Source organism: Megascapheus bottae, chromosome 26, assembly GCF_031878675.1.
Source record: "Megascapheus bottae isolate mThoBot1 chromosome 26, mThoBot2.hap1, whole genome shotgun sequence".
Taxonomy (NCBI): Eukaryota; Metazoa; Chordata; class Mammalia; order Rodentia; family Geomyidae; genus Megascapheus; species Megascapheus bottae.
Genome location: NC_143534.1, coordinates 19,540,947 through 19,564,293, shown reverse-complemented (window position 1 = coordinate 19,564,293; position 23,347 = coordinate 19,540,947). Strand labels below are relative to the sequence as shown.

Genomic DNA, 23,347 nt, shown 5'->3' with positions numbered 1-23,347 from the left:
GCTCACTCTATGTTCTTACACCGCCCCTCATGCCCTCGTGGGGGAGGGGCCTCACATTCTAGTTCTGGGCAACAGATGACCACAGACATTGGCTTACACTAACACACAATTGTGCCCTTAAAGTTTTCGAGGTCAGAAATCTGGATATGACTTAATGCTGGGTCCTCTGCTGAGTGTCTTCCCAGCTGAAATCCTCCCATGGGCTCCTGTCAGACTTGAAGTCCTCTTTTAGGATCAATAGTGGTTGGCAGAACTCAGTTCCCTCGCAGAGACGGGACAAGGTGACCCTGTTCCCAGCGGCAGTCAGCAGGGGACGCTGTCAGTCTCCAGAAGCTACCTTTCTGTCTTCCTTGCATGGCTCTCACACCACAAGGACACTTCCTTCTCTAAAGCCAGCAGGAGAATATCGTGCTCTCTTTCCTTTCAAATCTCCACTTGGTCAGCACTGAAGGAGACACCGATATAACTAAAATATCCTGTCATCCACAATAGGAAGCAACTCAATCCAGGAGTGGCATTTTCATAGTTGCAGAGTCTGCCTGCTTTCAGGGGAGGGCCAAGTCAAGGCATGTACCCCTGAGGGTGAGAATTGGAACTGTTGTCTTAGAATTATTAGAAGTGAATTTTCATGGGCTAAATCCAACCAGGAGAAATCGGTACCACACAGGGAAGGTGAAAGGAACCAGACTGTCCACAGAAAGCACAAGACCTTGATACCACATCAGCTTTTAGAAGATACACAGCATGACAATGAAAATGGAAAGAAATTCTCTTTTAAAATACTATTATGTTGTAATCTCTGTCTCTGTTTGTCTCTTTTTCTGTCTTTGACAGTACTGGGATTTGAACTTAAGACCTTGTCCCCTGCTAGACTGGCACTCTACCACTTGAGCCATACACACTTAGTCCTCCTTTTTTGCGGATTAGTTTGAAGATGGATTCTAGTGAGCTTTTCTGCCCTAGGCCTGGCTAGTTTTCCAGGTGCCAGGAACCAACTGAGGTAGGAGGAGCTCATCCCAGTCAAAGTAGAAATTCTGGCTATGAGCCTGGTCATCATGAAAATTCTCAGCCTCTCTTAAGGACAGTTCGGATTCCCACCCCATCTTTGTGTTTCTGCCATGGACTCTTAGACTTTACAGTTCATTTTTCAATGGGAACTCAATGAAGAGGCCAGACCTAAACTTGTGAGAAATCAAATGGGGAGACTCTAGCCATTCAGAAGAGGCAAGAGTTTCTTGTGTGAGGGTGCTAAGGAGAAGATTTGATTAAAAATTCTCCTGGGGTTACGGGCCTAGCTCAAGATGTAGAATGCCAGCCAGTGAGTGAAAGTGTTGGATACTAAGTTCGAGTCTCAATCTCAGACAAAAAACTGAACCAAAACTCTTCGTAGCATGAGCTACGATTGCTTTCCCTTTCAGTTTTCTGCATTCCGCATCCTCCAGAGCTTTTGGACATTTAGAAGTTAAGATGTCTTACAGACTTTTCTAAGAAAAGTTGCCAGTTAGGACTTAAATTGGTTCTTCAGAGACAGCAAGAAAGCTCAAAGAAGTAACAGGTTTTTTTTTAAAAGTTGTTCTTTTTTATTTGATTATGGCATGGAGATAAATCTTTTTGATTTCTGTGCCACGTTATCAAAATATTTAATCACCCTTTTTACTCTAAGCAGACTGTAAGTCAGCAAGGCTGTCTGTCCTAACCTGAAGACATTCTAGAGGTCATCCAAAAGAATTCATTCCGCCCCTACTTAGAATAAGGCAGACCGTATAAGTGTCTTCATAGAATATATACCTTTGTTGAGAGAGAGGTAGGTAACAGATAATGATAACTTTCTAGGCCATGTTTTGAAGGAAGCCTGTGACATTTAGTCCAAGACACATGGAGATTGTCATTCAGATTTAATCTCTCAAAAACAAGGACTGGAGGATATAACCATTGCCACTTGAGATTCTAAAAGAGAGGCATGCCCTGTTGGTTTAGGATATCTTGTAATATCCAGAAAAATTACAACAGTGGATCAGAACTTTCACAAACCTGAAGAGTCCTCTGCTGGATTTTGGCAGTTGCTTCAGACCAAGTATATTTCTTAGACCTAATTGTGGCCTAAAATCAGGGTCTTCTGGAGAAACACAGCAGCAGGTAGCATCCTTTCCCCCATCTTCCAATCCCTGACGATCAATCCTAGGGATTCTCCATGGTATCTCTCTTCCTTTTAAGGAGCTAACAAATTAGGGCATTTCAGAAAAGCAAGGACAAGGAGCAATTATTGCAGAAACCTGTGCACGTACCTTTGCACGTACCTCACAAGAAAGTCCTCCGTGTTCACGTCACTTGTTGATACTTTTGCAAGAACTTGTCTTCTTTAAGTTGCTAGGATTAATCTATAAAGGACTTTGAAAATAAATGAGCAGACCTAAGAATTTGCCATATTGACTTGAGGTCATTTAATATATAAGTCTCCACTAGGGGATGGAAAGGGAGAGGAAAGGAAGGAGAGAAGTTGGAGAGCGAGAGCGAGAGCAAGAGCGAGAGCGAGAGCGAGAGAGAGAGACAGAGAGAGAGACAGAGAGACACTGAGATTTACCATTAGACTATTTGTGCCTTTCAAAGGCTAAATTATAGCTGTCAATGCTCAATCAAGCTATAAAGCCACCTTCCTGGAGATCAGAAAGGAAGATGTCTGGGATTGGAACATGCACTGGGTCCCTTAACCCTAACCTACAGGGCTGATCTGGCACCAAGGGTTTGTGCTAAGATGAAAAGGGGACCCGTGTGCTTTTGTTAATGAAAGCAGAAAGTGCACTGAAGTGACAGCTGGGATTGTTGGAATTGTTCAGAGACATTCCAAGCAGTCCAGACACTTCCAGGAGGCCTGAGGATTGAGATGGGAATGAATGTTCCATGTAAGGAAAGAAAAGGCTTAACGAACTTTATCCCAGCCATCAGCTCCAAGCTCCAAACTAAGAGAAATGTCCCTCATTTTGGAGACCCATAGGCAGTGCTTGCGGCCCCTGCCAGCATGCAGGAGACAGCTGGTGGTAGCTAATGCCTACAACACTCCAACTTGTTCAATTTATTTTTGTGCTGGTCCTGGGGCTTGATCTCAGAGCCTGGGTGCTGTTCTTGAGCATTTTTTTCACAAGGCTAGTGCTCTACTACTTGGGAACAGCACCACTTAGAAGTGGTGCTTGGAGGGTGGTGGTATTTAATTGGAAATAAGAGTCTCACAGACTTTCCGGCTTGGCTGACTTCAAATTACAATCCTCAGATCTCAACCTCCTGAACAGCTAAGGTTGCAAGTGTGAGGCACCAAAGAGATTTCTAACAAGGGTGACAAGTCAAGGCTTTTTTTTTCCTCTCTCTTGATGTTTTTTTCCCCCAATGTCATTCCTATTAATCACTACATTTCACTACTTGCTGCTCTCTCCCTTCAGAATGCTAAGCCCAGAGCCAACGGTTGAATCCTATTGTAACTGTCCCCTGGAACCTGGACTAGAAAGTGAGCAACCCTTGCTCAATCTCGTCTTCACCAACACCTTCATGAAGTAAATCAATTACTTTCCATCTACAAAGGGTAAGTGTGTTTACAGAGGCATTGCTGTCTTGACCAAGACCGCATAGCGAAGGATCAGGGTCAGGATGGCTTTCTAGCCCTGCGCTCAGCCTCTGCCCTAACTCAGCCTGGATGGCTCAGGTAATGGCCTGGAGTGGCCTGTGTGAGTCTCAAACAAGGATCGGCTGCCTTGTTCCAAGTAGCTGGCTATTACTCTTGCTCCCTCAGCACAGGAGGTTTGAGCACAGGCCCAGGGCTCTGCTTTTTGCTTGTGCTTCCACACACTGAACTTCCACACACTGCAAAATGTGGTGAAATAAAAATTATGTCTTCTTGGGGCCGGGAGTTTGGCTTAGTGGTAGAGTGCTTGCTTAGCATGCACAAAGACCTGGGTTCGATTCCTCGGTACCACATACATACAAAAAGCCAGAAGTGGGGCTGTGGCTCAAGTGGCAGAGGGCTAGCATTGAGGAAAAAGTCCAAGGACAGCGCTCAGGCCCTGAGTTCAAGCTCCAGGACTGGCACCAAAAAAAAAATATTATGTCTTCTTATGGAAAGGTGAGGGAACCGAACCCAGCTACACAGAGGCAGTAGCATCAGAGAGCACAGTTGGTGGGGAAGGAGGAAGGGGAGGGGGGGAGGAGAAGGAGTGGGAAGAGAGGGGAGAGGGCAAAAAAGGAAAACAAAAAGGACAAGAAGAGAAAGATGAAAGGAGGAGGGAAAGGAGAGAGGAGGGGAAAGAGTAAGAAAAAACAGGGAAAAGGAAGAGAAAGGAAAGGAAGGAGAGAAGAGGGAAGGGGAGCAAAGGATGAGAAAGAGGAGGAAGAGGAGGAGGGGGAGAATGTGGAGGAGAGTGGAAGGAAGGCTCCAGCCACCTGGACAAATAACGAGCTGTCTCAGAATCTATGCCCAGGTCATGCAGGTTCCTCAGCAGATGAGAACAGAGTTGCTTCTGTGAAACATGGCAGCTGGCCTTCCTGGGATACTTGAGCTCCCAGGGCCAGGCAAACTAGATGTCAAATGTAACGACAGCCCTTGTGGCTCACCATTATGACAGACAAGCCAAAGCTTTTGTCTTCGGAAGCTGCCTGTGGGTCATCACAAGACTGATCACAGTAAATGGAGTCATTTCGTTAGGAGCAAACCAGCTGCCAGGCCAAGTCTGGGGAACAACACAAGCCTGGGTAGTGAGCTTTTAATAATTATGAACGTGTAAGAGCTACCCAGTATATATTCATGGGGTTCGGTGGGAGATTTCTAAGCATGCATTCAGTGAGCCCCAGGAACATTCAACCATTCTTTTCCACCCCACCAGCCCATACTCTTCCTAATTCCTGGTAATTGCGAGGTGACTGTCAGGTCAGTTTTTTTCCAGTTCTCCTTTGTATGAGAGAGGGCGTGACCCCAGAGGATGTGTGTTCCTGTGGCTGTGCCTGCCTCAGCAGGCGTGGTCCAACTGATTTGCTAAAATGCAGTATTGGGGTCAAGAAGTACCCAGACCTCATTTTCTTGGCTTCCAACAGTCCTCCGAGAATTCTATGCTGTACTAGAGTATGTGCTTAAAACTTACTTTTGAATTCCCTGAGCTTTATTACCCAGAAAACCCCTGCTCAACTCTTTCTAGGGAGATTGATAGTACAATAATATTAAGAAAATCAAGATGGCCTTATCTAAAGTATTACTGATTCCTTTCCAAGCCATTACTAAGATCAGAAATAAAACAGATTCTTGCTACTTCTGCTGTTACCAAGTCTGAACTTGGCCAGTCCATTGAATTCTATTGTTTACCTGTGACTAGGTGCTCTCAGCTCATAAGGGTGACACTTAGTTCCAGGATACAGACTTTCCATCCTAAAACCAAGATAGATAGTCCCCAGTCACCTGAGGTTTGTGAAGGAACTGGCTCAGTACAGGCATTTCTATTCCATCTACTTAATCAACTCCTGCTGGCTTGTCAGGCTTAGTTAAGCCTTTGCCCCAGCACCTGCATACCAGGGACCCCCCCTTCTCCTGAGGCCCCTACTAAGAATCCCCAGGGCTCTCTGATCTGATCTATCTGCACGAGTTTCCACCAGCACTAAAGGTCGCTGTGCTCTCTTCCACTCTACGGTTCAAGTGTGTCCATGTTAACTTCTGCATCAGCATCACCTGGGAGATGGTTACAAAATGCCAAAACCCAGCTCTCAATCTTCTCCACATCTTCATTGTGTTTTCTTTCTTTCTTTTACTTTCTGTTTTTCGCAGTGCTGAGAATTGAACTCAGGCTTCACATTGGCTAAGCAAATTCCTTCAACAGCTGAGTCTCACCCCAAGTCCCCCCGATATTTTCCTTTTTTTGCCAGTCCTGGACTTGAGCTCAGGGCCTGAGCACTGTCCTTGGACTTTCTCAAGACTAGAGCTCCACCACTTGAGCCTCAGCACCACTTCTGGATTTTTTTCTATGTATGTGGTAGCTGAAGAATCGAACCCGGGTCTTCGTACATGCTAGGCAAGCACTCTACCATTAGGCCAAACTCCAGGCCCAGCTATTTTGCTTTTTGTCAGATAAATCTTATAATATTTTTTTTCTCCAGGTTGGCCTTGCATCTCAATTCTCCCACTTTTGCCTCCCAAGTAGTTAAGACTACAGGTGTGTATGCCACCATGTTCAACTTGTTTTTTGAAATGAGTCTTGTTAATTTCTTCCTCAGCTTGTCTTGAGCTGTGATCTTCTTAATGGCTTCCCAAGTAGCTGGGGCCACAGGCATATGCCACCACACTGAACCCCTAAAGCTACACTCCAGTGAGTTTGATATCAAAGTGGTACAACATTCCTACTGTGTCTCCAACTGGTTAAAGTCTGACTTATTTCTCCCAACAAAGATGCAAACATCTGCATAAAACCAGACATTTCCTCCCATGCCAAGATGTAAAGCCCATGAGACTTGCCCAGACTTAGGAGACTAGCTGAAATCTTTGCCAGGAGCCTGTCAGACTTTTCTCAACTCTTCCAGTATCCTTTGTTTATTAGGAGTCCACCAACAAAACTCCCTACCTTTAGTTCAAAAGATGGATGTTAATCAATCATAGAAGACCATGAACCCTGGCCTGACCAATCCAGGTAAAGGGGCGGGGCTCGAGGCATCAGGATAAAAGGTGAGGGTGGAGCATTCAAGCCTGTGTGTGTGTGTGTGTGTGTGTGTGTGTGTGTGTGTGTGTGTGTGTTGATTTACATTATACACTTTACGTGTTCTTGAAGGCCCTTCTGCGCAGAAGCAAAGGTTTGCTTTTTCTTTTGGTGTTTTCTTCTTTGAGCCTCTTTGCTCGTAGCAGACCAGAAAAGCAGGCAAACATGCAGGGAATGCCATGTTAGAAGATGAAGGAGTGGACATGCTGGCACTGTTCTTGGCACCTTTCTCTCTAGTCTTTTCATTCCCCCCATCCTAAGTCTTAGTGCGAGATTCATGGTTTAAAACTCTTCCAATTACCCCTTGAGTAGAAAAAACAAAGCAAAACTCTAGAGACCAATATATCTATAACCAAGCAATAAAGGTCCAGCCCTTGTTGAGTGCAGAGGCAATGGATAGGAAATAAAAAGTAAAGAAAAGTGTTTTGTTCTGTTTTGTTTTTCCCATTTCCACCAGCAAGGACAACACTGGGGGTTGTATCTCCAAAGCAATCTCTCTTCCCAATCACATAAGGCAAAGGATTTTGTAAGGGGAATTGAAGTATATTCACATTGGAAAAGAAAGGCTCCATATCAGATGCAGGGAGGGAGTCTTGAGATGTTCAGTTCAACATCATTCTTTTTTCAGACAAGTAAGTTCAAAGACAGTGGACAGGATTACCTCCTGGGGCTTATGGGAAAATTTACACATTTACATATTGTCTTCTTTAATACAAGCAAAGAAAGCACCATAAATATTTTCTTTCATCTTGGAAACTGCTTAATCTGGCACCACAGAACTCAATCTATCAAAAAAATCAATTTATTGAACACCTGACATATGAAGACTTGGCTAAGTTAGCATTCTAAAAGCTATGATGAACAAAATGTACCTGAAAAATGACATAGAGTGAGTCAGCCACTTTGAAGCTGGCTCCTTGTGGTTTTCTCTGGAGTATGTCATTTGAAAAAAAAAAGGAAAAAAAGAAAAAAAAACTTGACGGAATGTTAACCATTATTTAAAGGGGCAGTAGCTTTTAAGAGTTTGCCACTAAAATTTCCTGACTAGCATCTGATACATCTTGAAGACAGATGATTCTGCAAAGTGACAGAGGCCTGGGCAGTTTTGCTCCCTAGTAGTGGGCACAGAGAAAGATTGCCAGCTGGATGGGCAAGATGCAGCGACAGCTCCTCTCTGAGTTATTCTGTCACGAGTGGCTTCTCTGTAGCAATGACTTCTTTACATCTAGTTCTCAGGTTTCCCAATTCCAACAAATTCCATTTGTGGTGTTGTGGCTTCTTTGAAGAACACTGACTTACATAGCTACTCAGAAGGTTGAGATCTGAGGATCAAGGCTTGAAACCAGCACAGATAGAAAATTGCATGAAATGTTTATCTTCAATTAACTAGCAAAGTGCTAGAAGAGAAAGTGTGGCTCGAGTGGCAGAGCATTAGTCCTGAGTGAAAAAAGCCAAGCATAAGTGAGAAGCCTGTGTTCAAGCCAGAGTACTGGCAGAGAGAGAGAGAGAGAGAGAGAGAGAGAGAGAGAGAGAGAGAGAGAGAGAGAGAGAGAGAGAGAGAGAGAGAGAGAGAGAGAGAGAGAACAGACAGACAGACAGACAGACAGAGACACAGAGAGAGACAGAGACACAAAGAGACACACAGAGAGAGACAGACACAGAGAGACAGAGAGACAGAGACAGACAGAGAGGCAGAGACACAGACAGTGAGGCAGAGACACAGACAGAGATAAATAGCAAGACACAGATACAGACAGAGAGATACACAGAGAGTCAGAGAAAGGGGGGACACTTATTTTGTGGAGGAGATGGGTCCAATGAAGACAAGTCCTTTCCCTTCTTATAAAAGCAAAGTATACCTACCAAGAAAGCAGGACAGGACAGGAGATAGGCCTAATGTTACAGTGCTAGCCTAGCATGCACAAAGCCCTGGGTTCAATTCCTCAATACCACATGCACAGCAAAAGCTGGAAGTGGTGCTGTGGCTTAAGTGCAAGCCTTGAGCAAAATGTGTCCAAGGACAGTGCCTAGGCCCTGAGTCCAGCCCCAGGACTGACAAAACAAAGAGAGAAAAGAAAGAAAGAAAGAAAGAAAGAAAGAAAGAAAGAAAGAAAGAAAGAAAGAAAGAAGGACAACTCATAGTTTTCAGGGACATTAATTTGTACCTAAGATCCTAATCAAAGAGATTACATTTTCTAAGCATGGTCCAGTCCAAGATTCATACTAGAAGACACTTAGGGCAATGCCAGGGGCCTATGGAAAAATCCACACATTATCCTTTAAAATACAGGCAAAGAAAGCACCATAAATATTTCCTTTCACTTTGGAAACTGCTTGATCTGGCACCACAGGACTCAGTCAATCTATCAAAACAACCTACTCATTGAACACCTGCCATATGAAGACTTGGCTAAAGCTTTGCCAGGCTGTTTGGCAGAGAACATCTCGGTCTGGATTCACAGTACTCTGTGACTGGAATGAGTTAGAGTGATTTGTTGTCTCCTTTAGAAAAGCTGGAAAAATTAAGTGTCTCAGAAAACCTTCCTTTCACCCTACAATTCTTAAAGTTCTTTCCTTTTTTAAAATTATCTTTTAAGTATTAGTACAAAGGAGATGCCATGTAACAAAACAGTTTATGAATATAGCATCTTGTTGCGTTACGCCCTTCACCATTCTCACTCCCTTTTGACTCTCCCCTACAATTCTTTATTTTTTTCATTGGGTGGTGTAAGAAAGAGAAAGAAAAGAAATAGTGTACATCCATAGGTTTATATACTAAGAAGAGCTTCATTGTTAAAACAAAGCAGAGAGAGATGGAGGAGAGAGAGAGAGAGATGGAGGAGAGAGAGAGAGAAAGAGAGAGAGAAAGAGAGAGAGAGAGAGAGAGAGAGAGAGGCAGAGAGACAGAGAGAGACAGAGAGAGACAGAGAGAGATACAGAGACAGAGACAGAAAGACAGAAGACAGAGAGGTGAAAGAGAGAGAGAGACAGAGAGATGGGGGAGGGAAGGGAAAGGGGATCTTCTGTTATTCAGGACTTCGCTAGTTAGCTTCTCCAGTGGGAACCTGAATTTCATTACTAGAAGCATCATTTTTATATGTGTGCCAGCACTGGGACTTGAACTCAGGGCCTGGTTGCCATCCCTTAGTTATGTTGTTGTTGTTGTTCATGGGTGGCATTCTACCACTTTATCCATAGCTCCACTTCTGGCTTTTATAGGTGGTTAATTGGAGATAAGAGTCTTGCAGTCTCTCCTGTGGTGACTGGCTTTGAATCACAATCCTCAGATCTTAGCCTCCCAAGTAGCTAGGATTATAGGCACAGGCCACAGGTAATGGACTGAAGCATCCCATTCCATTTAAAAACCTCATAGAAATAGAAGGTGCTCATCCATTAAACAGGTACCATAGCGTGGATGTAGAGGACTCAGTGATACCCAATGCACATTCAGGGACTGGACATCAAAAACAAATCTGCTCCCTTCCTTCTGGACAGGGCAAGTTGGTATATCTCAGTTGTCACTTTCTGAGTCTGGAGTCTGCCTGCAGTTGAATTCCACCACAGCAAGGCAAGTGGAGAGTTTTGTATCTTTTGACATTAAGGATTTGCAAGAAGTTTATGTCTTCATGTGCTATTAGTTTTCGATAGAATGGCAAGTTTTGGTCTCTTTAAATGAGGGCTAAAACAAACAAGCAAACAACTTATTGGCCTAGTTACTTAGTAGGCTGAGACCTAAGGATCTGGCTTATTCCAATGAACTAACCCTGCCCTCTCCAAAATAAAACAAAACAAAACCTCAAATAAGCCCGAAATGGTATCTGGCCCAAGTGTTATACTGTATATACTTTGTGTGTTGTCGTTGTCAGTCAGGGTTTGTTGACTTGCCCATGCTGTTGAACATAGTCCCACATTGTTCATTTTCCTCGCTGTGTAGTAGTTTATAAAAGGATCACATCACACCTTACTTGTCCATATTGCTACTCCAGACAGGGTTATTGGGAATATAAGGATATAAATGTATATATATGTGTGTGTGTGTGTATATATGTATATATACTTATATATGTATATAAATGTACATGTTTTATATAGTATGTAATATATACATAATTATATATTCTATAATAAATATAGATATAACTAGTTACATATATTGTGCTGATACCAAGGCTTGAACTCAGGGTCTCATGCTCTCACTTGGCTTTTGCATTCAAATCTGGGACTCTACCATTCAAGCCACACCTCCACTTTCACTTGTTTTGCTGGTTAATTGGAGATAAGAGTTTCACTGATTTGTTTGTCCGAATTTGTGGGGCATGTCCCATCAAGAGTAAAAGGCCTACCTTGTGGTCCAGTGCTCACTTCTTGGTTTTGGAAATCCAACCATGCTGTCTCCTGGTTGGGAGGTTTGGCTGTGGTTTGTGATGTAAAATAAGGCTGCCTCGAACCCAGGGATTGGCCCCGCTGCCCTCTCTGACCGCACCTACTCCCCCTGTCCTGCCCACCTTTATGCTGATAGATTCCTGCTTCTTACTTTAGCCCATTGTAATTTCCCATTAAAGGAGTTTCTGTTGTGAAATTCTCCCTGGCACATCTGTGTCCTCCCTCTGGAGAGGGAGGGCTGGGTGAAGGCGGCCAGCCGGCCCCAACCTTTCTCCGTCTTAGTCGGGGCGTGTTCTCTTTGCCCCTCCTGCGGGTCAGGAGGCAAGGAGTGCTTAAAAACCCTGACACGAACTGCCTCCACATCACTATTCGTAGATCCCAGTCTCCCATATAGCTAAGATTACGACTTGGGGACATTCATGGCCGTGTCTTTAAATGACTATATCCATGCAATGTTGTTGGGTATTTCTGCCTAAAAATGAAATGATGAAGCCATTAGAACAAACATCTGTTCAACTTCATTAGGATTGTCAGCTTTCTACAGCACTTGTAGTACATATTGCTGTGTGTGTGTGTGTGTGTGTGTGTGTGTGTGTGTGTGTGTGTGTGTTGTGTGTGTGTGTCTGTTTGTACTTGTCCTGGGGCTTGAACTCAGGGTCTCCTGGACATTGTCCTTGAGCATTTTTACTCAAGATTACCACTCTACCATTTGAGCTACAGCTTCATTTGCAGCTTTTTGCTTATTAATTGGAGATAATACACCTGGTCTGGCTTTGAACCCATGATCCTCAGATTTCAGCCTCCTAAGTTAGCTAGGATTGTGCATGTGAACCACCGGTATTTGGCTGTACTTTTTTTGGTTTTGGTTGGTTGTGGGGCTTGAACTTGGGGCCTGGGTGCTATCTCTGAACTCTTCAGCTCAAGGCGTCTGCTTTATCACTTCAGCCACAGCACCAGTTTTGGGTTTCTGGTGGTTAATTGGAGATAAGAGTCTCACGGACTTTGGGCTTTGACCCATGATCTTCAGATCTCAGCCTCCTGAGTAGCTTGGATTACAGATGTGAGCTACTGGCACCTGACTTGTATTATTTTTTTTAACTATTTATGAACTGTAGTATATTATTTAAAATATATTATTTTAAACTATTATTTAAACTATTTATTTTAAACTATTATTCTTATTGGAACACGTCGATAATATAAGGAGGTTCATTGTGACAAAATTATATATGTGTGTACGATATACTTTATCATTTTCCTTGAGCTCCCTTCCTCCCACTGCATTTCAGACAGTGTCTTGTGGGGTTCATTATGCTATCTTCAAATATGGGTTGTACTTTGATCTTTACTCCTTCTCGTCCTGTCCCCTGATCTTTCCCAGCAGGTTTCCTCCTTTACACTCAGATATTACCTTGCAAATAAGAAATAAGTAATCTGAAGTAACTTTTGAGGCTAAGTGTACCAGCTCATACCTATAATCACAATACTTGGATAATGGAAGCAAGATCAGAAGCTTGAAGTCAATTTAGCTACTTAGTGAGTTCCAGGACAGTCTGGGATACTTAAAGAGATTGTGTCTCAAAAGATCAAGACACAAAAACAAGAAGAAGAAAAAACCCATTTTGACACAGTGGTCAAACAGTTTAAACTCATTCGTGATACATCTACTTACAAGTCTTCCCCCACTCCTGTCTGCACTAGTCATTTTTCACTATGTATGAAGTCTGGGTGTGCATCAATTAGTATGGGCCAGGTTATGCTGCTATAATAAGCAACCACAGAATCCCAATGGCTTAAAATCATTAGCTTGCCTTGATATATAAATTGTACTCTCAGCCCAGCTGTGCTGTATGCTTTTTACAATATCCTTAGTCTAGGATTGGGGTTGATTCATTGTTAACATCTGGGGCCTACATGTCCCATAGAAGAAAGGAAGCTGAGAGTTCTGGATTGTCTTGTCCCAGCAATGAAGCATTCTCATTTGGAAGTGACAGACACATGCCAGTCTAAGTCTACTTTGGTCATGTGACTGAGAGTTTGACATGCCTTGGGATCAACACTTAGGCCTCTATAAGGTGAGCAAGGGCTAGAGCTTGAGTCTAGAATGATGGTTGTACCACACTGCATAGGATGGGATGAATTTGAAGATGAGTTCCCAGCTAGAAGATACTGAAATCACATAGGTGACAAATAATTACCCAAAAAAGTGGAAACAGGAGTGAAGAGAAGGGATGTACACACAAGACGTTACAGAACAGGTATCTGGAGAAGGTGGAGATGGCACCGCAGGAGAGGATGGGAAGAAACATGTCCAGGCTGAGGACAGAGATGGTGGGAGTGGGGAGTTGAAGCAGGAGATGAGTCGGGAGGAGCATTTATGCAGGATAAAGAGGAGATCTGGTGGGAATAGAAAGGTAATTTTTTTTACATATTTTTGTGCTGCAGAAGCAAAGCATAACAGAATAATTCAGCCAGCAGGAGCACAGCAGGATACATTCTATAACCTCATTATCAAACCCAGTAGGGATGCAGGCCGGTGTGTGTGCCTGCGCTCACGCGCTCTCCCCCCCCTCTCTTTCCCTTCCTCCCCCCTTCTCTCTCTCCATAAGCCATAGGTCTGTTTTTGTTTTTCTAGATAGAAACTTGGCTCATTTTAAAGATTTTGGATGAATATGTTCCAAACTGTATTATAGACTATGAAGCATTGTGCAACTTAGCTTAACAGTCTTTCATCCATCTGCATCACCCCCATTTCTTTCCTAGGGCTTTGCATCCAGAAGTGCCCAGATGGAACAAACCCTTTTCATGCCGTCTTGACCCTGTGGTGGATGACAGGCACCTTCTTCATGATAGAGGCAGGAAGTTCCACCCTCAGTTCACCCTCAGGTGATGGGTATGCCTGAATTTCCAGAAACAGGGCAGGGACTTGGACAATAAGTTACTGGACCTATCAGTCTTGTGCTTTGAACTCCTGCCCCTGCCCCTGCCCCTGGGCCTCTTCAGGCTCAAGCAGTTCAGGCATCCTTTCACCACGCCTTCTATCTTATGTCTTGTGTGTCCTGGCTTCCCTTCGGTTACCATGGCATCCCAGCTCAGCTCCACTGGAGTCTGGTTTGTTGGTATTGTTTTTCTGTTCCTCCTTTCCTTTCCTGCTCTCATGGTTGTTTTCTAAGTGTTAAGTAAACTTGAGAGGCTCAGGTCTTTGAGACAGGAGTCTAGCTGCAGTCACCAGCTCACCAATAAAGACTCTCAATCCAACCTCTCAAAAATGTGGCCTCTCTGTTTTGTTAACTATTGAGTACCTGTATAACAACAACAACAACAACAACAACAACAAATCCATGACATCATCAAAACTAAAACCCTTGTGCTTCTGGGAACACAATAAATAAAATACAAAGAAAAAAAAAGCTTACAGAAGAGGAAGATGTTTTGCAAATTACATATCTAATAAAAATGACATTCAGAATATATGATATAACCCAACAAACAAAAAAACATACAAGAAAAAAACAAATCCTGAGAGGTAGGCAAAATTTTTTTTTTCTTTGCCAGTCCTGGGCTTCAGCTCAGGGCCTGAGCACTGTCCTTGGACTTTCTCAAGGCTAGAGCTCTACCACCTGAGCCTCAGCACCACTTCTGGCTTTTTCTATATATGTGGTACCGAGGAATCGAACCTGGGTCTTCGTGCATGCTAGGCAAGCACTATAACCACTAGGCAAAACTCCCAGCCCCTAGGCAAAAAAATTTTAATCTTGAAGTTTCTCCAAAAAAGACTTACAAAGGTCCAAGACACATCTGGAAAGATGCTTGACATTGTTAGCCATCAGGAAACTGCAAGTCAAAACCATAATAAGATGCCAGTTTATAGCACGGCACTGACTTACTGCAAAGGTAGGTAATAACCAAGCTCAAGTGGCTCACACCTATAATCCTAGTTAGTCAGAAGACTGGCATTTGAGGACCATGGTTCTAAACTAACTTGGGCAGGAAAGTCTGAGACCCTTCTCTCCAACAAACTACTCAAATAGATGGAAATGGAACTGTGGTTCAGATGGTAGAACACTTGCCTTGAGCTCAGGGACAGAACTGATAAGCCCCAACACCAACACATGCACATAGACAGACAATAACAAGTGTTGGTGAGAAGTTGGGGTCCTCATATATTACTGGTAAGATAGAAAAGTGAAGATCTGGCAGCTCCTCACAAATCTAAAGGTATCACATAATGCAATAATTCTACTCCTCTGTATATATTCAGGAGAAGGAAAACACACAAAAACGAACATAATTGCTCATTGAAACATCATCCAAATGGCCAATAAATAGAAATAATCAAATGCCCATTAATAGGAAGACAAAAAAAATAGTATTTGACCTTAACAAAGAATGATGAAAGAATTCAATCTTATAAACACTGTGCCTAATGAATAAACCTAGACACCCAAGGCCACATAGTACATACAATAGACTTCTCTTCCATGCTTTGCAAGTCCCACAGAGGACAAGCTCGTCATTCCCGATATGCCTCGTGCCATTAAAGGGACGTATATGATTGGAACACAAACTTCTGAACCAATCACTGGATAAAACAGGGCTGGATATTCTAATAGGCTGTCCTATTTTACACCCCTGTAATAGGATAATGTTAATCCCCAAAGCAACTGGATATCCAGGTAGGAGTGAATTTTCATGTGAAAAGAAAACATTAAAAAAAAAAGTGGAGGAATTGGTAAGACCCCCTCCTTGCTCTGTGATTTTCCATGTCACCTCCCCTTAACACCAGGACTCCTTTTTAAGGGATTAATGGTAAAGAACAGGCCATACTCTAACAATGCCACAGTAATTTTATGTCCCCCACTGAGGATTTAGCAATTACATTCTAATAGGCAGTTGTTGCTTTTTTTTTAATGGTTATAATAAGGGTCCAATTTAGGACTTAAAAGTTTACCCAGAATTTTCTCCCTTCTGGATAGTTATGTCCAGTCCACACAAGATCTGTTTTTCAACCTTGATTCCTATAGCTAGCCACACTGTTCGCTCAACCTTGTCTACACAAATCCACATTGCTGTGTCTCAGGGTAGAATTAAATATCTTCCAATCACCCCAGTCAAAAATCATTATCTCTTTTTGTATCACCAACTTCATCCAATCAGTTCCTAGAAATGGTATTCCCATTTAACTTTCTTGAACATTGACCTGTCAGGTCCACTGCCAGTCAATGCCAATGATAAAATTCACATTTTGATGATATCTTAGTTAGGTTACTGTAACTGCTCCTCTGTCATTTCTATCCTCCATCCTTCCAATCGACCCTTTGCACTATGGCCACAGTGAATGCTTAAAAATGCAAATACTGTGCTTCCCAGTGTGGATTTGTGGATTCATTCAGGCATAAAGTCCTGTCCTGAGGATCAAACCCTGGGTTTTCTGATGATCAAACTCAATTCTCTCTGCCTTGAGCAGAGATTTATGTTTAAATTTCCTCATCTAATGAAGTCACCTAGACCTTTGGCATGCAAACTAAGAAAAGCAATTCAAGCCCTCTTCTCACAGTGATGGGAAGTCTGTCTTCAGAGCCTTCCTTCTCTTTTCTCCAAGATTTCTCAGGATGCTGATCTCTTTCCCGACAGTCATCCTACTTTTCTGCTCCAAATGAAGTCTGCATCTCATTTGTATTCTTGGGTACCTTTTCCCTTCTCCTGTTCCCCTATGCTACCTGGAGCACATCCTTTCTTTGATTTTCCCAAAGTGTTTCTAGCAGATGGCATCTGGGTAAGATGAACTTTCCTGAAAGCTTAGGTAATGGAGGATTGTGTAACTGGACATGAATGACTTCAAACTATATTAATATGTCTATTTCTACAAGTCTACCAGAATTACTTCTTTTTTTGTCAGTCATGGGACTTGAACTCTGGGCCTGGGTATTGTCCCCGAGCTCTTCAGCTCAAGGCTACCACCTTACCCATTGAGTCATAGTGCCATTCCTGGTTTTCTGGTGATTAATTAGAGACGAGTCTCATGGACTTTAGTGCTCAGGTTGGCTTTGAACTGAGATACTCAGATCTCAGCCTCCTGAGTAGCTAGGATTACAGGCGTGAGCCACTGTACCTGGCTACCAGAATTACTTTATCTGGTGTGTGTGTCTGCCTCCTGAGCCACAGCTTGCCATAGCTTTATTGAAACTTGTAGACTTTCCTCTAGCCCATGACATCTGATAATAAAATCTCTGTATGTAGAGATGGTATTTATGTTTGAATACCTTCAGCCTAACTTTGAGAACTCTAGAAGACACCAAGAGGTTTTCTGTGGGATCACTTTTTGGGGGACTCTCTACCTTTTAGTGGCACACAAACTCAAGTACTATATTCTTTCCACTTGAACCTATCATCCGGTGCCCTAGGTGGGGTATATGATTCCAGACAGAAGCAACAGTCACTGAGTCTTTACTTACAGTGTAATGAGTAGGTATTTTCTTTTTCAAGAAAAGAAAAGTTGGAATGGCTTTCAAACTCTAAGCTCTAAGACATTTCATTTCCACATATTTCCTGTATTGAGGACACTAGAGCTCAGAAGTTTTCTTGAATATATGGTATTCTTTCCTGAAACCATTGCTGAGTTTTGTGATTTGCTTACAAATTTCATGTCCTCTTTCTAGAATCCTTCTTTACTTGGCTAGGGCTTCCTTCCTTTCTGTATTTGGCTAAGGAATATTACTCTTTCATGATCTAGGTTTCTTTCAAGAATTCTTGTTCTATTCATTCATTTTCCACTTAGATGTGTGCGTGGCTTGTCATGGTCACACCTCTATCCAACATGCTTTGACAACCCGTGACTTTCCAGGCTGGCTCCCCTGAGAAAAGGAGGAGAATCAGTAGGTGTCTTGCTGGAGGTTGAGGAATGAATTTTCTTTGGATGATGTCTGTTTTCACAGAGCTGGTTCCAAAAAACAAATTTTCTCTACATATAAACTTTACAGAAATCACCAATTTCTGATTTTTAAGTCCACCTATCTTTCTTCTTGTCTTCCTTCTGTGCCTTCTCCTCTTCTCCTCATTTCTCTTCGTCATCTTAGAAATGTAAGTCAGACCTGGAGCCAAATTTACATTAATTTATCTTTGATTTGACTCAATGCCTCCAGTCTAATTGTATAGCCTGTTAAACTCTGGGACTTGTAACAGAGGTGCCAAGGTACAATAAATACCTTCCAAGTAAAATAAACAATGGATCCCTGTAGGACTTGTAAAACGAATTAACCCAACTGATTACAGGACTCCCAAGTTTCTTTGGTGTACTGAGGTTATAAAATAAGCCAAAAAATGGATTTGAAGAGGAAGGACTGGTGAGAATGATTTCCTTGGAGAGAGCTGTGCTAGAAGCCACTTTCCTTGAGGCACAGGGGCTAGGATGTGGCTTGGAATTCCTCTGAGGGAAGGACAGTGTCTTCAGGGACTTTCTTTTACAGAAGTGCTTGGATTTGGGGGTGGGAGTCATGGTAAACTAGATAAGTGTTTGATTCCACTGGGGAAATCTCACTAGAACCACCTGGCAAGCTAACAATGGGGGAAAGCAAATAAGAATGGAGTCAGGGGCTCTGAGAGATCACTAATGTGTGTGTGTGTGTGTGTGTGTGTGTGTGTGTGCACTGAGGCTTGCACTCAGGGATGAGTTGACTGTTTTGCTCAAGGTTGGTGCTCGATTACTTGAGCCATACCTCCACATCCTTCGGGATCAGTCTGAATGTGAAGCTGGTAAAATGAGACTTTTCATGGACCTGACGTGGCCAGCCACACTGAACATTGTAAACTTGTAGCACAGGGTAGAGTATTTTGGGGTCTTGGGAACATTTTGCTCAGGCTGGCTTTGAACTGTGATCCTTGCGGACTCCATCTTTCTTTGAACTGGGATTACAGATGGGATCCATCATATTCAGTAGAAAGCTCCAGTTCTTAACAGGCAATTTTGGATAAAATTGGAAGCTTTTACTATTACTTGGGATTGGATGTCTACCATATTTTCCAATGTAAAATGTTTACAGGAATTTCATGATTTGAGAATAAAGTTTTAGAAAGTCATAGGATACTTCAAGTTTTAATTTACCAACAAGATAATAATTTCCCATAGTGAATAAACCTTAAAATTATGTGATAGTAGTAGCAGAAAGACTGGGACTGTAACTCAGTGGTAGAACACTTGCTTGCATGTGTGAGGCCTTGGGTTCCATTCCCAGCACTACAAAAAATGTATAGTGGCTAGGTGTCATAAATTTATCTGCATATTAATATATATCATTAGTATATCAAATATTTTCAGCTACATAGTTTTTCTCAAAGGACTTTTCCCCCTAGGATTGATAAATGTTTTTCTATAAAAGATCAAATAGAAAATAGTTTGGGTTTGGGGGCTGTATAATCTATGTTGCAATGATACAGCACTACTTCAATGAGCAGATATAGCTGTGTTCTAATAAAACTTTATTTACAAAGCAGTTGGAGGGTTGGGTTCAGCTCATGGGCCAGAGAGCTTGCTGATTCCTTCCTTAGACTGTAGGCCATTTAGTTGGCTTATTATTTATCTTCCATGCCTTTCTTTGATAATAATGAAGGGTAAAATAGAGGTTTTTCTCTATCATCCACAGTACACATTCAGCTCAACTACATGAATCCCTTTTGCATTTTTTCCCATAACATTCTAGGAAAGAAAAGGTGGTATCTTTGAGTAGAAGTGTGTGAATGAACTAAAACAGATTGCAATCAAATTAGTTTCTGTATGGATGAGCTATAGGATGTAGCAGTGATTCTTATCATCTATGCTTATATATGTTGGAAAAAGGTACATTCTAGCACAGAAGTTTTATGAATATGTTTTTAAACTAGGTCCTTAAAATGTACAATTTAATTTGACAGAAATCTTAAGTGGTTTTTTTTGCGGGGGGTGGGGGAGAATAAACTGAAAATACAATGGAAGTTCTCAACACAGTATCGGCTGGTGATAAGTTCTACAAAACTCTTAGTTGTTATGGTCATCCTATTACATTTATGGCGATGACCTGAGATGGATAAGGAAAACTTCCCAGGGTTACTCAGGGCCAGCATTCAGATGAGTCAAGCCACAGTCTTTTCTTGGGGCTCAGCACATTGTGCTCTTAACACTCTCCCAGCAGGCCTGCGCAGAATGTTTTCCATATATAATCTAGCTTTGGTTCCAATTTTGCTTTAGGAAACAACCTAATCCATGCACCTTTTCATTCCTTTCTCCTCTAAAAGTTAAAAAATATGTTTATGAGAGAACCTGCAAGTAGAGTTTGCCTGACTATTAATTACAATTTTCTCTAAGTGAATAAGTTTTTCAAAAATAACTTTGCTTTGTTAGGAAGTCTAATAATACTTGTCTTTTTGTATTGTGTCCCTGGCTCCTTTTCAAATCTAAGCCCATCATCCTTTCATTGTTTTTGCTTTGTTTTTGTTTGGCTTAGGTGTTTCTTTTTTCTTGGTCAGGAAAGACCTAAAGTTTGGCTCTGATATTTTCCGTAATTTATAAGAAGAAATAAAATTCCCTTAAAATTTAGTCATTAAGACCAAAGAGGGAAAAACAAAGCTCAAACAATGACAGCAACAGAAAATGACCAGCCCTGAAACTAAGGGGTTTTTTACAATTAAATTGTTGAGTTCCGATCACATCTTTTCCAAGCCATTCTCTAGACACAGCTGCCAAAATGCCCAAATCTCCTCGTTGTGAGAAAAGAGTTTCACAGACTGCGACAATGCCTCTTGATAATAAGGTATCTCAAGGCAGAGCTGGGGAAGCACCTGGCTGGAGCTTCAGGCAGGGATGCACTGACTCACTGCCTCGGGAAAGGGAATTTCTTTAAAGTGATTTCAGACAGGAGAATAGTCTCCCTCTGAACACTTTTCCAGGATATTTGCTTCCAGCAAAATTTCCCCGCTACTTGGAAAGTAGAAATTGGAAGATTGTGATTCAAGGCTATTCCAGGCCAAAAAGCTCTTGAGACTCCTTTCAACCAGTGCTTATTATCCCAACCCCAGGGGAAATACAAGGAGGATCAAAGCCCAGGCTTAGACATAGAGCAAAAATAACTGAGACTAAAAGGCTCAAGCAATTGATTAGATGAGCCATAGTCCAGTAAAACCTGTTTGTCACACTAGATGTGTCACAGGAGCTGGGGACAGTAGTGCTCAGAGGTGTGGGGGCGGAGCTGCTAAACAGGTAGTTTTTCTGCAATTCTTTGTCTTGTCAAGAGAGCAGCACGTTCGAGCATTGGCAGTTGGGTTTCATAGTTTTGTAGAATTTCAGGGAATAGTAGGTTTACGTATTCATTCATCTCTATAAATTCATCAGGATAGGAATTCTTTAAGAGAATTCGCAACCAAATTTATGAAATCTTTTGGAAATCTTCTGGAAATTGGAATAGTCTTCACATGGTCACAAAAACCGTTAGAGGTCACTTTCAATCACAGACTCGCAACCCCTCTGCGAGCTTAAAGTTATAATCTTTCAGTCCCAGCTGCAGCTCAAAAATAAACAAAAAGTCTTCGAATTCATCTCATCTAGATTTCTAAGAGCTTTTTCCTTTCCAGAGCATAGGCGTTTTTTTTGTTTGTTGTAACAGCATTGGGAGCTACACCTCCACTTTTGGCTCTTTGCTGGTTGATTCGAAAGAAGTCTCCAGGACTTTTCTGTGCAGGCTAACTTTGGACTTTGATCCTCGGATCTCAGCTTCCTAATTAGCCAAAATTACAGGCATAAGCCACCAGAGGATGGCCAGGGAATATTTTCTTAATGAACTTGACTCCAAAGACCAACATGTCAAGCAGAAAGAAAGACTCAGGACCTGCCCACCAGGGTTGAATTCTTGCTCCTCACGCAGAAGTAGTGTGAATTTTTTGATCCTTTCTCTGTTTTACTGGTCCTGAGGCTTGAACTAAGGGCCTGGGTGTTATTTCTGAGTTTTTATACTCCTACCACTTGAGTCACAACTCCCACCACTTGAGTCACAGCTCTACTTTTGCCTTTTGTAGTGTTTAATTGGAGATAAGACTCTCACAGGCTTTACTGTTCAGGCTGGCTTTGAACTGAGATCTTCTGACAGGTGTGAGCCATCGCCATATTCATTTCTAATTAATAGTACTTACATAGACTCTCCCCGTTCTACACACTTTACTAATTATTCTTCCTAGGAATCAGTGCTGTTTAGCAAAGAGTTGCCCGTTCAGTCAACTCACAGATGAAGATATGCGTTATGCATACTATTCCCAGTAAAAGGACTTGTCGATCAGAAACAACTGTACGTGACTGGCTTGGAGGTGCATGCCCTTTGGCTCAAACCTTCCCACTGGAGTCTGCTCCATGGGAAACAGCCCCATTTGTGTCCTGAAACTTCAAAGACAAAGGCTTCTTTTTAGCTGGAATGTGGAACTCATGGGGCTTGCTTTAATGTTCTGTAGAATTCCATTCCCCAACTTACTGCTTCTAAGATAAAACAGAGTACTCCATCTTTTTCCTGCAGAGCATGCTGGACAAGAATATCCCACTGAAGGCTTCATGGCTATAATTTATGTGTGTGTTCCCATGCCCTTGGGAATAAAGCAACCACATGCCATTGTCCAATAGCAAGCACAGCCTCTGTAAGAGGGAGATGCATTTCACAATCTGTGCCCAGGAGAAAGACCCCTCACAGATAAGCTACACAGCCCCTCTATAAAATAAGTAGGATCCCAAATAAAGATGTGGTATTAGAAGAGAAAAGCAAAGCCAGGCTGAAGTGGTGAGGAACAGATGTGCCTGGGCCCACAGGAGATTTGTGGGTCTGTTGTTGTTCCAGGGGTCCTAGACACCATCTCTGCCTCCTTCAGGGAATGTCCAGTTTGGTGGAGCCAGGCTACTGGAGCCTTGCTGGGTGTGTAACAGTCTGTCATTGCTGGGACAGACAGAATCTGCAGGGACATGAATAAACAGGGAACATGGAAAGGACAGAAGGATGGAGTGATTTCAAGCAACAGGATAAATTATCTACAACTGTGTTTTGGGAAACATGGAACAGGTAACTTTCTTTTCCCAGTGAAGTCTTTCATCCACTGGAAAGCCAAAGGGTCTTATGCAGGACTTCCTCCCATCCCAGCTGTCCTCCTATCTGTGCCGTAACTAGAGAGTGGATCACCTTTGTCCCTCAGCCAGGTTAAGCAACTGAGATGCAGGGCGCGCATGTCTACAAGGGTTTAGCCCTCTA

General features: G+C 42.5%; 1 long non-coding RNA gene across 2 annotated transcripts in view; it reads right to left on the bottom strand.

Moving 5' to 3' along the window:
• Positions 1-23,347, bottom strand: part of LOC150046036 (uncharacterized) — a 162,684-nt gene that overhangs the window by 22,064 nt on the left and 117,273 nt on the right. The window contains exon 5 of one of the 2 annotated variants that reach the window (XR_016532668.1): positions 2,286-2,388. The exons of the other annotated variant lie outside the window; for it this stretch is intronic. This is a non-coding gene — a long non-coding RNA (uncharacterized LOC150046036). The remainder of the gene's footprint in view (positions 1-2,285; positions 2,389-23,347) is intronic. 2 annotated transcript variants of the gene reach the window in all.